This window comes from Oreochromis aureus, linkage group 8 (assembly GCF_013358895.1).
Source record: "Oreochromis aureus strain Israel breed Guangdong linkage group 8, ZZ_aureus, whole genome shotgun sequence".
NCBI classification, from domain to species: Eukaryota; Metazoa; Chordata; class Actinopteri; order Cichliformes; family Cichlidae; genus Oreochromis; species Oreochromis aureus.
Window position 1 is genome coordinate 5,000,789 of NC_052949.1, and position 14,503 is coordinate 5,015,291.

At 41.2% G+C, this 14,503-nt stretch overlaps 1 protein-coding gene across 1 annotated transcript in view; it reads left to right on the top strand.

Annotated features, from left to right (window-relative positions):
- Nucleotides 1-9,235: 9,235 nt before the first annotated feature.
- LOC120441427 (PH and SEC7 domain-containing protein 1-like) overlaps nucleotides 9,236-14,503 on the top strand; it is a 79,301-nt gene continuing 74,033 nt past the window's right edge. The window contains exon 1 of the mRNA XM_039616418.1: nucleotides 9,236-9,361. The gene's annotated coding sequence lies outside the window, so the exon portion shown is untranslated. The remainder of the gene's footprint in view (nucleotides 9,362-14,503) is intronic.

Genomic DNA, 14,503 nt, shown 5'->3' on the forward strand with positions numbered 1-14,503 from the left:
AATATTTATAATTACAGTTTTTATTGTTCAAGCTGTGAGAAAGCTTTTAATTTCCTCTCCACATTGCATGTGGAGGATCCAGCGCACACTCTGCTGTATCACCTGACTGCCCCTGGATGTGTTGGTGGAGCATTTAGAAACCTGGACATGTTCTATGTGTGTGCATTAATGTTTGCATGAAAAACAACTTGTTGCACCTGTAGCAATGAGTATTATCAGCATACACTACAGTGAGATGTATCCACACGCTTGAACATTTAGTTTCTTTGTTACTAAGACCAAGGTATCTGTGTTGGTGTTTGACTGCATGGTGCTGCAGCTGTGCGAAAGACAGATGCCTCACACAATCGCTCAGAGACAGACCTGGCTACAAAGTGCACCTCCTACCTTCACAATGGTACACGATTGCCCCACCCTGCAATTTTAGGGTGTTTTCACACCAGTTCGATTACTCTGGTACGAATCAGTTAATGAGTTTGTAAACTGTGGTTTAGTTTCTTTTCACACAGGGAAAAATCCAAGTGAATCAAAATATGTCACTACAAACCAACAGAGAATGTCACTTACCCCCAGATGTGTCCCAGGCGGGAGAAACAAAAACAAACAGAGAACTTCCGTTCATTTCACAGCTAGTTGCTAGCCCGTGCATACCTTTGCACATCTATAGTACCTTGCCACATTCCTGAATACAAACCATACGTGGCTACAGGAAGCTTTTTAATGCAAACTTGCAGCGTACATCTGGTAGTTGGTTCGTGCCAAGAACAAACTTCTCTGGAGTTAATAGACCTTTTGAAGGAGGTGGTTTTGGTGCAGTTGTTTTGGTTCACATCCGAGTGCGATTACTGCGTTCACATCTACACAAATGAACCCCACTGGGGGAAAAACAAACCAGAGTTCAGTTTAAACAGACTAAACTCCACAGGTGTAAAAACACCCTTAGACTGACTTACAGTTTAGTTCAGCTCGTGGCGGTATGAATGAAAGAGACAGGCTTTGGTCCAGAAGTTCTCTCCGGGGTTCTAGAGATCATTAGTGGTTTATTCTGTCTTTATTTCTGGACTTGCAGTTTCTGACCCAGTCCTCTTTAAGCTGTTGTGTAGCTGCTGACTTTCCCTCACTCCCTACATGGCTACTGTATGAATTTCCAAGTCCAGTAACACTTGGGTCTGTCGTTACTTGCTATCTCCCACAGGAACCGACGCTTGCCTTTATGAGACAGACTTTACAGTGAAAAACACTGAAACACTGGGTCTAATTCCTATGAGACAAACCTATGTCCATTTATTTATTTGTTTTGTGCACACAGGTCTTTAGAATTCCAAAATATGTACTTTTACAGTTGATTTCCTTGATCTTTACCCCTAAGGAATCCACAGACTGAAGGAGTCTGAGTATGAAGTCTACTCCAGGGTAGCTGGATGGGACGGAAGCTAAATCCATCTATTTATAAACAGTTTCATGGTCCAAAAAGAAATTCCACGCATGCATTAACTTGAAAGAAGCATCTTTAAAACAGGGTTTAGAATGTAGTCCATTAACATTTGTCTAGGAAAGTCGTCTTATTATTTAAATTACAAGCCAACTGGAAGTCAGGTGTGTTACAGAGGGGGAGCTTGGATCTCTGCATGGCCGACAGTAAAGGATGATAATGAGCATGCTCTAGTCTAAGTATTTTAAATTAGCTCTGAGACAGACTCAGAGACGAGCATTGAAAGTGATGTATTGTTCGGATCAAGCAGCTTGCCTTAGTGTATGTTGTCTTGGTGATTTTCATTTCCTTTCATCATTTAATAAGCAGAAGAAGTCACAGATTTAACAAGTGCAAAGTATTTAAAATAGTCAGTCACGGTTTCCCAGGGCAGAAGACGACGTCTTAAAACTGCATTACACTGTGAAAATAATAGGAAAGCAAATTCTGGAGTCAAGGACATCCAGTGTTGATCCTCTGCTTGTCACAACAAGGAGTTTATTTTTACAACTCCATCGATCAATGAGTGCCGTTGTTCCCAAGATCACCCTCAAAGATCGTCACTGGCCGGTGGAGACAGTCGACATAATCTTTTAATTTGATTGTCCTTAACGTTATTTGTCTAAATTAGAACAGCGGTCAAACATGAGAGAGCTGTTGCTGTCCTGCAGGCTCGCCGCTTTTCCAAACTCTCATCCGCATCTGCCTCAGGAGTGCTGACGCTGCTGGAGGGCGAAAGCTGGCTTGGTGTTGGCTGGCGCAGTCTGCAGAGAGAGAAAGAGACATAGAGGGAAAGAGAGAGAGAGGATGAGGTGGGCTGGTGCTGATTTCTGCCTGTCATTTTCACCTATGTCACCTCAGAGGAAACCAAGTGAAGTCTTTAGATTTTCCAGAAGGAATAACACCATGATGTCAGAGGTACATCACTTGCAAACATCTCCAAACTTTTTGAGGTATTAATACGGGTACATTTAAGCTGCTTTAGCTCTAACTTTGTCTTCTTAGAGGACCGGATTAGCTGGTATTGTTACTCAGAACCAGACATGATCCTTGTGCTCGGTGGAGGAGGAGGATGCACGTTGACTGTGCTGACGTTTCATAGAGCCGTGGAGCTTTATTTACATAAACGATGACTCTGCTTCCAGGGCTAAACTAGATGTCAAAGCATAAAGTACCTCTGTGTTTAATGAAATGAAATTTCTTCCCTTTTCATCTTTTCTGGCTGCTTTTCACCAGTTTTGTATTTGGCTAGGGTCAGTGTCACTACTGGTTGCATGAAGTGATACCTGGACCCTGCTAAGGTTGCACAGGTAGTCCAACTTCTCCAGGATGCTGTTGCCAGAAGGTTTGCTGTGTCTTCCTTTGTCCAAGGAGGAACAGGATGAGCACTGTCATAGCTACAAAATGACCTCTAGCAAGACACTGATGGGAATGTCTCTGACCAAGCAATCAGAAACAGACTTCATGAGGGTGGTTTGAGGACCCAACATCCTCTACTGGGCCCTGTGGCACTGCCTGACACTGTGGAGCCTAACTGGGATTTGCCATAAAATACTAGAATTGGCAGGTCCACTACTGGTTCCCTGTGCTTTTCACAGATGAGAGCAGGTTCACCTTGAGGACATGTGACAGACTTGAAAGGGTCTGGAGAACCCATGCAGAACATTCTGCCTGTAACATTGTTCAAGATGACTGGTTTGGTGGTGGGTGAGTGACACAGACACAGTCCTCTACAGGCAAGGCAATGGCACCCTGACTGCCATGAGGTATCGCGATGAAATCCATGGACCCAGTGTTGGACCTTGTGCTGGTGCAGTGGGCTCTGGGTTTGTCCTGGTGAACCACACTGCCCGTCTCATGTGGTGAGAGTATGCAGGACATTCCTGCAGGATGAAGAAATCCTGATGCCACTGAGTGATGCCCTGGTCCAGACCTGCGATCCCCCAGAACACCATCTGTCGTCTCATTAGGAGCATGTCCCAATTCAGCCCTTTATGGCTTGATACCCAGTCCAGTATAGACATCCAGCAGTGTTCCTTTTATTTTTCTAAACAGTGTACTTTTGGTATGTATACAACTGATAATATTTCACACTCCATCTCAGCTTACAAACTTTTAAACTCACTTTGATGAGTTAAACTTTGATTCGAGCGTCTTTCGTGCTTACGAGCTGTCCAGAGGCCATCTGAGAAGACAGGAGAAGGACAAAGTCTTAGTTGAGAAGGCCACAGTGTAAATCTGAGATGTTACGGGTCAGTCGCACTGGCATTAAACATCACAGAGAGACAAACAGGTCAGACACAACTGCAAACATTATTTGCTTTTGAGTCTGAATCAAATATCATACAGTGTATGTTACGACTTTGATGTATTGACTGTCTGATGACGACCCAGCAGGATCAATAATGTCGCTATTAGTCGGGGTAAAATTGATTCTCATGACCCAGAGCTGACCTGAATGACGTCGGGGATTGTGCATGATCGTTTGTTGTTAATTTAGTCCACCAAAAGTGTTCGCGTATTATATTTCCTTATTGTCGTAAAGTTAATCATTTATTTAAAAATTTATTAAGAAAATAAAGTCACCATCACAATAAATGTCCACCCAATGCAGGATATTATTATATACTGTGTGTAAATTTAAGAACATCTGTTTGGTCATTTCCTGTTTTATTTTGTAATTCTTTGCATGTTGTTACACTGTTGTCAGTTTAACTTCCTGATGTTGCCCGTGATTGAGATTTCAGATAAGCCCTGGAAACAAAGAGTAATACATCACAATGAATATTGTGCTGTGGTCTCAACTTGGGAGGAGTTGTTCTACGCATAACTAATTAACCATTATATGCAATTTTTTAAGTAAAGCTTTAAAAGGTTTAAAGACCCACATACATGATATCATCAAATGTGTCTCTGCAGATGGAAACGTGTTTTTTCTTGTACCTGTTACATGTGGAGGTGGCGAGTCTGGTTTCTGCTATACGTGGAAAGCTCTCTGTGACATCTCACTTTGTGCTGATGGAAGTGCTTTTTATGGCCCAGTGATATAATATTCAACAATAACTCGATCGGCTTGTTAAAAAGCAGATTTTGCTCGTGGTTTAGGTGTCTGATATTATTAAAGGAATGCCTTTAAATGTTTGTATGGAAAGAGTCATGTTTGTGTGGGGAGGAAAAAAAGTGAAAAATGCTTTTTCTCTGAAATATTTCAGGGGAATGAGAGCGTGCTTGTACCTGCTTTTATATCTCTGATGTGTTCAGCTCATACGAGAGGACTGATTTAAGAGCTCACGTGTCGTTCAACTTCCTTCATGTCATGTAAATTATTGAACATCTGTTATATAGTGTCAGCATCCAATAAGTCTTCTCCAGCAGCATCTGTTTTGTGGTCACTGAATTATTTAAAAGCTGCTGCAAAATAAAATAAAAAAAATGCTGGTATTGCTGTATGTTCCAAATATACAAGCTGTTAGATAACACGACCCAGATTAGCTAAATATTAAGTATAAATGTGAATTTTTCAGCTTGTTATGAAGTAACAGTGGAGAAAATTAGATGAATTGTACAGTCCTCATAGACTGTATATAAAAGTTCGAGGACAGTACATTCTTTTTAATAGCCAGCAGGGGGTGTAACTCTTTTCTTGATGGGTTTATGGACTCAATTGCTATTTACACATCTTACTGAATAAAACATGTTTATCTGTCTTTAATAGTCAGAAAGAAAGATAAACCAGTCTGTGTTCTTATTTTAATCACCTATTGTTATCCAGTGAATGTGGAGTAACGGGGTATGCACAAAGGAAGAGGTGTAGGGACCATAGATGTGGAAAATTAATGACATTTGGCAACTTTTAGCAACAAGAAGCAAAAGTGACCATTTGTGCCACAAAATTAGGCCTGTCTCGAAGACCAACATTTCTCAACTTTGAAGTAAAGCATGAAGGATGCTGCTGGGTGGCATAATAGAACAAAACTAAACAACTAAAAGTAAAGGATCCCACTAGTGAAGAGACAAATACTTAACTGAAAATGAGCTTTTATACACCCACCTTTACTTGACATGTTTTATCTTAATAACCAAAAGCAGATGCACCAGATTTATATAACAAAACAAATGTCAGTTACTTACATAACTTTTCAGTATATTTATAACTTCTAAAACCCTGCTTTAGCCTTAGCAACTTAGCTTTTTTAGCTTTTTATAAATCTCTGTGTTCGGCTGGGTGAGGGTAATGTCTAATTAGACTTATTGTTACAGTTGCCAAGAAAAGGTGTATTTCATTGAGGTGTTGTGCAAGTTGCTGGCAGTCACTAGTGTTATCTTGGTTTGCAAAAATGTATACAATGCTGCACTTTCGAGCTTCACTACAGCTCGGAGGGTAAAGTGAGTGTTTGCAGACAGGTTGGCGTCTTCCAATATGCTAGCGACCAAAGCAATCGAAGGGAGGATTTTAGTGGAGCACCATCTGGTGTCAGCCAGCAACTCCTCGCAACCGAGTCGCTGAACGGTCTCTAGGCCTGTGTAACTGAAGCCTCACCTGTTCACCTGATACTTTTCCTTAGATAAATTTGGGTTAAATATTTGGTGGATGTATTTAAAGGAGGTTAAATATGAGTCAGTGCTCTCCTGCTGGTTTTTATATAGCATTCCTGAAGTGGGAATTAAAACTCGCTGTTGTCGCTCCTGATGTCTACTCCTATGAGCAGAGCTGCACTTAGGCACAGTCCTGTCTGTCTCACCTAAGGATAAGAAAAAAAGACTGTGCACAAGGACATGCTGAAACGTGAATCCGTCATCAGTAAACAGTTTACATATGTTATTGGGTTAAGTCACTAGTTTCAGCTCATACTGAGTAAAATATTACGTTAATTTTAGTCTTAATGTGCTATTATTAACTATTTGCACCTGTTTAGTATTTTTTTTCTTATTTGTATTTAAGGTGTTTAGGGTAAGGAACTGTTATTGTGCTGCTAGAACCATCATTTCCCTAAGGGGACCTCCCCAGGGGATTAATACAATTCAATTCCATTCTCTGCTATTCTTTATTAGAGTCACAAATGAGAATTATCCAAGATATGCTAATTGGTTTAAAAGCTTTTAGACAACCATCATGCCAAAATATGAAGGTCTCAGCTGAAAACTTCATAACAGGATGTCATTACCAGTGAGCAGTGTTGGGTAAGTTACTTTAAATTAGTAACTTAGTTACATTACTAGTTACTTCTCTAAAAAAGTAACTCAGTTACTTCAAGTTACTCGTTACTTTCAGAGTAACTAGTTACTAGGGAAAGTAACTTTGGTTTTACTCAGAATTCTCTTGTTAATGTGTTGCTTCCGTAACTGGATACCCAACAAGATTGCCAGTCTTCTATCTTGCTTACTTGCCACAAGTGCACTGTGCCACCTACCAATAGAAAGGAAAAATAATGTGCACATTTCCACGAGAGAAATCACGCCTGGACCGTCGTTGACCGCCGCCATGATTCTAGCCTGCTTTTACATCCAACACAAAAACTGCAGTCGTGGTGCTTTTGATTGTACTCAGAACTTGGAAATTCTGCCTTCTGAATAGGAAGATGTAGGTAACACCAGACTGCAGATGAGCTGCATCCAGGGCTGGACTGGGACAAAAAAAAAATCGTCCCCGGCATTTTGACTAGAGACCGCCCACCATTATAGGAAAAATCATAAAGCCTTTGAATGAAAATAAACACTGTTGTGACAGTGATGTACACTGTTCTGATGGTATATATGTATCAATCTATCAATTGTTTGTTGTAAGACTCAGATAATTATTTTTTTAAAAGCGAGACATTTTAAATGAGAATAATAAAGAAAAGTATTTCCTTGTGCCCCCCTTTCCCTGTTAATGCCCTACCTGGCCCCCTGGCAACACTTTGCTAGACCCGCCCCTGCACAGTTACCAGCTGTCAGCTACGTAGAAAAGGATCCTGGTGTTATTTGTCTCTCAGAAACAGCTCATAACTTCCTTCAACTCATTCATGTCACCTAAAAGGTAAACCTGTTTCTCCATCACCTGTTCAGCTCTGATGATTCAGTAAGGACATCTCCTGGTTTCATCTGCATGTTTCCCTCTCACCAGATAACCAAACCGATATCATGACCAGCAGCTTTACTGCTGTGGCTCCAGCAAACATCAGCTGATACTAGAAATTAATATTAAATAAATTCTAACAACAGCTGATCAAGCTTAAATGTGCTGCTGTTGTTTAACGCGACATCCGCTGGTTTCCTCTTTCTGGCGCAAAGTGGGCGATAAACAAACAAGAGAGAAAAGCCGATCAGCTGATCATTGATCAGTTTCGTGATTGAAGTAGAAACGGGAGAGAATGAGAGAGAAAGAGAGCAGCTGTGCAGCTTCAGCTTTGTGTCTTTTTCATTGTAGCTGAAGTCCGGGACAAACTGTGTTCCTTTTCACCTCAGTACGAAACGCGTAATATTTTCTCTGAATACCAGACGATTCTGTTTTTTACGGGACGGTTGGCAACTCTAATAATTAACCGTATGAAGAAAATAAAGTTTAACATCAGTAACATAGCACCCACCCAGCTGTATAGAAACTCCGTCATGCTAGCTAGCACGCAGTACGAAAGAGTCAGCATACCGAAAATAAACTCCACCTAAACTTGGTTTATATCTGACTCAGACTGCAGGTCATAACTTCTTACCTGAAGTTCAGTTCACCTGACACGCGGACCGGCGGCCGCTTCGGGTCTCTCCTCTTGCCTCCCTTTTCCTTCATCCACCTGCTGGCCTCCACCACTTGCTAATGTTATTGAATCTGTGGAAGCTCCGCGATATCCACCACACGAAGTAACGAGTAACGAGCCTATCTAAATCCCAGTAACGAGTAACGCGTTCCTGGTTTTGGCATAATAACTAGTTACCGTGCTCGTTACCACAATAATAACGTAGTTACTGTAACGCGTTACTTAATAACGCGTTAGTCCCAACACTGCCAGTGAGTGACATTCCAGCAGCTCGGTCCATCTTTTATATACAGTCTGTGGTGCCACTATATAATTACAGGTTAGCAGCAGAATGGTTTTATGTGAATAAAGGATGACAACGTTTATTTAGAACAAAGGATTTTTAGAAATCTGGTCTCAAACTGAGGATTTTTAACATTTTAGGCAAATGCATTAACTACTACAGAAGACACATCCAGAAAAATGTACTACAGAAGCTGCTTTATATGTATAAAATGTATCTTTTCTCATTAGAATATATGAAACGCTTGTAGTCTTAAAATCAAAGGTGTTATACACGAGATATTTCCATCTTTTTGTAAGTAATATCACTTTGATTTATCTTTAAAATGTTTTATATTTGTCTAATGTTGTGACGTCAGTGGATCTTTTCCATTTACCACCATATTGTTTCAGAGGAGAGGTTCACACCTGCTCGTGATGTCACTACCCTGCAGAGGATACCGCATGCCCTTGCATCTTTTCAACCTCTTACATCTGCCACTTTTATTTTGAACTGCTTCCCATGTGGAGGTGGGGGTGGTCGTAGCAGTGCCTTTAAACACTTCACGCCCCCGCCGTCTTGCACGTTCCTCCTCGCAGCACCTCCCAAGCCCCATAAAAACACTCCACACTGACTCAGCATGTGTGTGACAGGCAGAGGGGCGGGAAAGGGGCAGGGCAGTAGGTTATATGAGTGTGCTAATTGGCTGAGTGTGAGCATGTAGCTGGTTGTGCTGGTTGGACAGGTCTGCACTAACTGCTCAGCTGGAGAGAAGGAAGGAAGGAGCTGAAGATGAGAGTGGAGGAAGAGGGAAGAGGAGAAAGGATGAGACGAGATAAACCATGTGGGAGGTGTAAATCCTGTATGGATGAAGCGGCTGTGAGAGGAGGAGAGGTGAGTGTGAGATTGAGATGGAGGGGGGAGGAGGACAGTGGAGAGGAGAGGCAAGATTTTGTGAGTCTCTGTAGTACAAATGTAGCTGTGAGTGTCTCAGGTTTCTGCTGACAGCGCAGGGTGATAAAGAGCCACTACTGAGGCAGCTGACAGCCCTGCACAATGATGCCGATAATACAGATGTGCATGTCATGCTGTTGGACTTACAGACAGATGACTAATGCACGGGAAAAAGTGGCGCTCTACACTATATTGTGTGTGTTTGTGTGGGTGGATGAGAGGGTAAGTGTGAAACCATGAATGACATTACATGTGTGAGGAAAGGGACTGCATATTTTTGTATAATCAGTTTGTGTGGGCATGTCAATGCACGCAGCCCCTCCTGGACTCGTGTATACCATTACTGAGCTGCTGTACTCTAGAGCATGGTGACCGTTCAGGATAATTAGTTACTTATAAATCATATATTCACGATATAATCATTTTATAGCTGTAAAATTTTGCATGTGGTCAAGTGCACTTATCATTACACTGTTGTCAGTTTTTTAAAAGTTGTCTATATTTAAATGTTAATTAATGCAAAGGTGTTAAATTTAAATGTTGTCGAACATGGATAGAAGACATAAATATTTAAAGAAGTAGTCACATTTTTAGACTGTTAAGGAGCCCTTCTCTGCTGTGCTTTGCTTTAACTTGCATCATAATGGATACATAATTTTTAGTGTTGCAAATTAATATTATTAATACTGGAGAAACCCAAAGGTATCGCCTCTTTTTGCTGCTCAAATCAGCATTATTAGCTATTTTCATACATGCACCGCATCTCTGCAACTTTCTTTTCACTGAGGGAGGTGGATATCCAGCGCGTTAGCTGCTTTTTAGTCTGGCAGCTCCACAGTGCAAGAGCTGCATTACATTTAAAGTGTGAAGTTGTAATTTCCCAGTTTCCAGTTGGAATTTTCAATGGGAACGCCCCCTCAAGTCAGACTTTCCACACCAACCCAGACTTCATAATTCAAGATGGCAGCAGCACTTGCAAACATGAGCAAAGCTGCTGAACTGTTGTGCATTTGTGACTCACTAAATAGGCTGGGCTCTATGAATGAAGGCACTGCAGTGGTATTTTCAATGTTAAAAAAAACAAACAGGCGGGTTGTGTTCCAGGTGTTGCAGCCGGTTGGGGCTGAGAAGAGAAATACTACTACTAGAACACAGCAGTCATCCATTATCTGACTTTAAACTTAAAAGGGATGCAGCGATGTTGAATTGCACCAAAGTGAGAATAAGCCGCATTTACTGCCGGTGAACTCAGTCTTAAAAAGCAAGATAGTCATGAAAAAGTGACTTTTCTCCATGTTCATGTCAGAAAGAAAACAGAGCTTTATAAAAAAAAAAGGCAAAAATTATATTTTAACTTTTTAAATAAGTTTAAAGTGAGTGACCTACAGGTCTCAAACTTCTGAGTTCTTCTGAGTGAGTGTTTGTTATTATTTTATGCACACTTAGATCAAACAGATGAAAACTCACAGGGACAAACGTCTCTTACGCAGTATAATTTCACACCTCCTTGAAAGTTAAAAGTCTCTCACTGTCTCATACCCCAGCATGTCTCCATAGTGTAGTGGTTAACATGTTTGCTTGGTAAATGAAAGGTCACTGATTTGATTTCAGCCAGAGACCAAAGTTAAACATGCAGAGGTATCTGCTGTGGAGAGCTAAGATAAGTGATCGTCGTCTGATGGCGAAAAGCCCGACTCCAAATAAATGCTAATGTTGCTCCAGATGTGTGCACATTGTCCACTGTTCCTTCCTGTAGACATGAGACATTTTTATTGTCTGGATGTTTGCAGTCAAAGTTTGCTTTTATCTTAACCTCTCACTATGGATGTGCAGTCCTCCTAAGTCCATTGGCTTGAATGGGTAGTTTTGGTTTATCTAGGAAAATGGTTAAAATCTCTTTGGTATGGAGAAGAAAAAATGCTTTTTTTGACCTTTGACCGAGCTGCTGTCCTCTCTAAAGTCTGGTACATTTACCCATTTGATGGAAAATGACTCCTCAGCAGGGCAGAGCGTGCAAGGTCGAACGCTGGCAAAAGTGGGCTTTGATGAGCTTTGATGTGGGAGTTGTTTCGTGAGATTTCAAAGAAGTTGGTGGCTCGAAAATGCATCTGAAAACACATTTCATGAAAACCACAGTGAGCTCGGAGATGGACATGACAGACATGACTGACTGCGGAGCAGATTCAAACTGATTATTTAATGGGTCATAATGGTCTGCTATCCCTACAGGCATGAAATTCTATTAATGCCCATAATGCTGTTTGGATCAATACATGACTACTGCACTTTTAAACCACGATGGCTTTGCAGATGCTAATACGGCTCTGAAAGTCTCTAGGCAAAATATCTTGTCATAAATAGTCATGAATGTGGTAGATGGATCTGTTTACTCTCTAATGTCTCTGGGAGGTTGGTAATTGTCTCATAAAATTGCTCTGAAACATTTGCATGGATTAGTGTGAACTTTGCAGGTGTTTTTTCTGTTTCAAGGTGATTTTTAATCACTTCTGCAAGCCCATAATGTTTCATTTACCGTCATTACGTTTGATACCAACGAGCAAATCGAGGTGAGATAATCAAAAAGTTCAAAAACTGGTGACAGCACAGTGGTTGTGTTAACCAAACATATGACGTTGCATGCAGTAACTGTTAATGGAACAGTGATCTTGTCTAATCTATGCATGCAATCCATAGATTGTTTGCAAAGATTGAATGCTGTTGTAGTGTAGCATTGACTTTGAATCCATGCATGATCCATCTGCTGGTTCTTTCTGAGTACTCCTGCTTCCTCCCACAGTCCAAAAGCTGAGGGTTGTTAGGTTAATTGGTGATTCTCTCTGTGTTAGCCATCCTCTTGCCCTACGACAAATGGGTTAGGCTCCAGCACCACTGCGATGTAAGAAGATGGATGGGTGTTGTCAGCTTACTCTAGCAAGCTTAGTTAGAAAGCTGAGTCCACACACTGTGCTGGTGCTCATTAATTCTAAAGAACAGAGTCATCAGAGTATCAGACTTTTACTCATTAAACCTGTAATATTTTTTTGTCAGATAATTCTTTGAAAATGCTTCAAAACGCCACTAACACGTCAGCAAAGTCCAGTTTAATTACTGAAATTGGCAGAGATGAGGCCTAGCTGACACTAATCAGCTATATCTTCCACATGTTGGTAATTTAAGCTAAACAGTTTCATAAAAACAAACATCCATAGAAAGCAAAACCAGGCTATAAAAACGTTTGTTTTGCAGTGAGCTTGGGCATTTTGACAGTCTCTGGGGGAGTCTGTGGGCACTGACTCAGGTGGCCACTAGAAGAACTGCAGTTTTTCTGCACTTGTGCATTTTTCCTTCATTTCTCTTACCTGAGATGTTGCAGCAAATATGCAGCTATGAGACATGAGCAGGTGGAAGCGGCACTCCATTTCTGTCACTGTTGCATAACGCAACATCGTACTTTTCTGCGATTCGAGGAAAGAACAGTTTGTTGTCTCGTTACTTGTTTAGTGTTTTGGTCTAAGTGTGGTTCTTCATTCACTGAGTCAAGGTAGTGAGTGGAGGAGTTGTAGCAGCAGCAAGGTCACGGCCAACGTGGTGCTGATTGAATGTCTCCCCCTTCTTTTCTTTGCCAATAAGCCTCTCTGCATCTCCTCATACGCACTGCTGCTGCCTCTGCATGAGTCAGAGGACCAATCAGCTTTTGTCTGAAAATGCCTTTGAAGGCACCGTGAGAAGGAAAGGAAGCGATCCGGCCTTGTAACAAGTGCAAACAACAAAGTCGTGCTTCGAAGAAAGCTCTGGCACGGCTTTCTTTCATTTTGGTTCATCCTCTTCAGTCGGTGCTTGGTTAATTATGATTCAGCAGAGTTCACAGGGTTTAAGCGACACGTTTGTGGTGCAACGGTTAACGTTCAGCCATTTCTTGGGAATTTATAAGAGTAGGCAGTTCTGCCAGATACAGTACATGATGTAACATAATAGTACATGCAGATAAATCGATAGTCCATGAGTGAGAGGATGATAAGGGTGCTTCGCGTTGCAGTGTGAATGCCTCTGAGTATCCCTCGCCATCCATTAACTTAACACAAACCTCCTAATCTCCCCTCGGGTTTTTAATGTGCACAACCTGTCATGTTGCTGAAATCATAGCTGCTAGTGCACAGCGCCGGCAACAAGCAAGCTGAGAGCTAATATTAGCACCAGCTCCCCCATCATGTGCAGGGAGCTAATATTAGAGCTGCACTCTTTGGCTTGGGTTTAATTACCTGTGTGATTTGACTCATGAAAGCCTGGCCCAAGGACCCAGAGGAGTTTATCCGTGTGTGTGTGTGTGTGTGTGTCCCTTGTGTCAGCATTATAACCCACAGGAACAACAAGAAGATGAGTCATCTTTATTGAGCAGCTGTGGCTTTCTGTTTATTGAGGTTTGATCAAAGGTGCGCCATCCTTCAGGCTCCCCATCGAGTCTGTCGCTATTTTTAAAACCAAAGAACATAAACAGCCTTCACCAAACAAGTATTGAAAAAAAAGAGTATGACAGTGAATAAAAGCTGTTGACATCAAAAATGCACTCAAAGATTTTCGGTAGAGGTGGATAGATATGTCTGTGATTTGTTGAATTCTTTGCATTCTTTTTGCTGCTGTTGTTGTTTTTCTGTATTTACTGGTAGTTATTTTGTGACCTACCGGTTACTCTGCCTGTGAAATGCAATTCAAAGTATGCTAATATTTTTATTTATTTGTATTTTTAAGCACAGTCCAATCAAGCAGCAACCACTAATGAAGGCTTAAGGTCAAGGTCAAGTTTATTTTTTATAGCACATTTCCAACAGCTCATGCTGCACAAAGAGTCACAGGTTTAATCAGCAGCCTTACCACACGTACAGCTTTTACTCTATAAATATTGTTTAGGAACTTAACCAGCTGTTTCTGAACAGGTACAGCTGAAGCATCAACATCATAACTGTAAATCTAATATGCTCTCTTCTGCCACTTTGTTAGATACAACTGCTTTTTAACAAAAAGCGGCAACTCAGTGTGTTTAGGCAAGTAGATGTGACTGATATGATCTGACGTTCAAACTGAGCA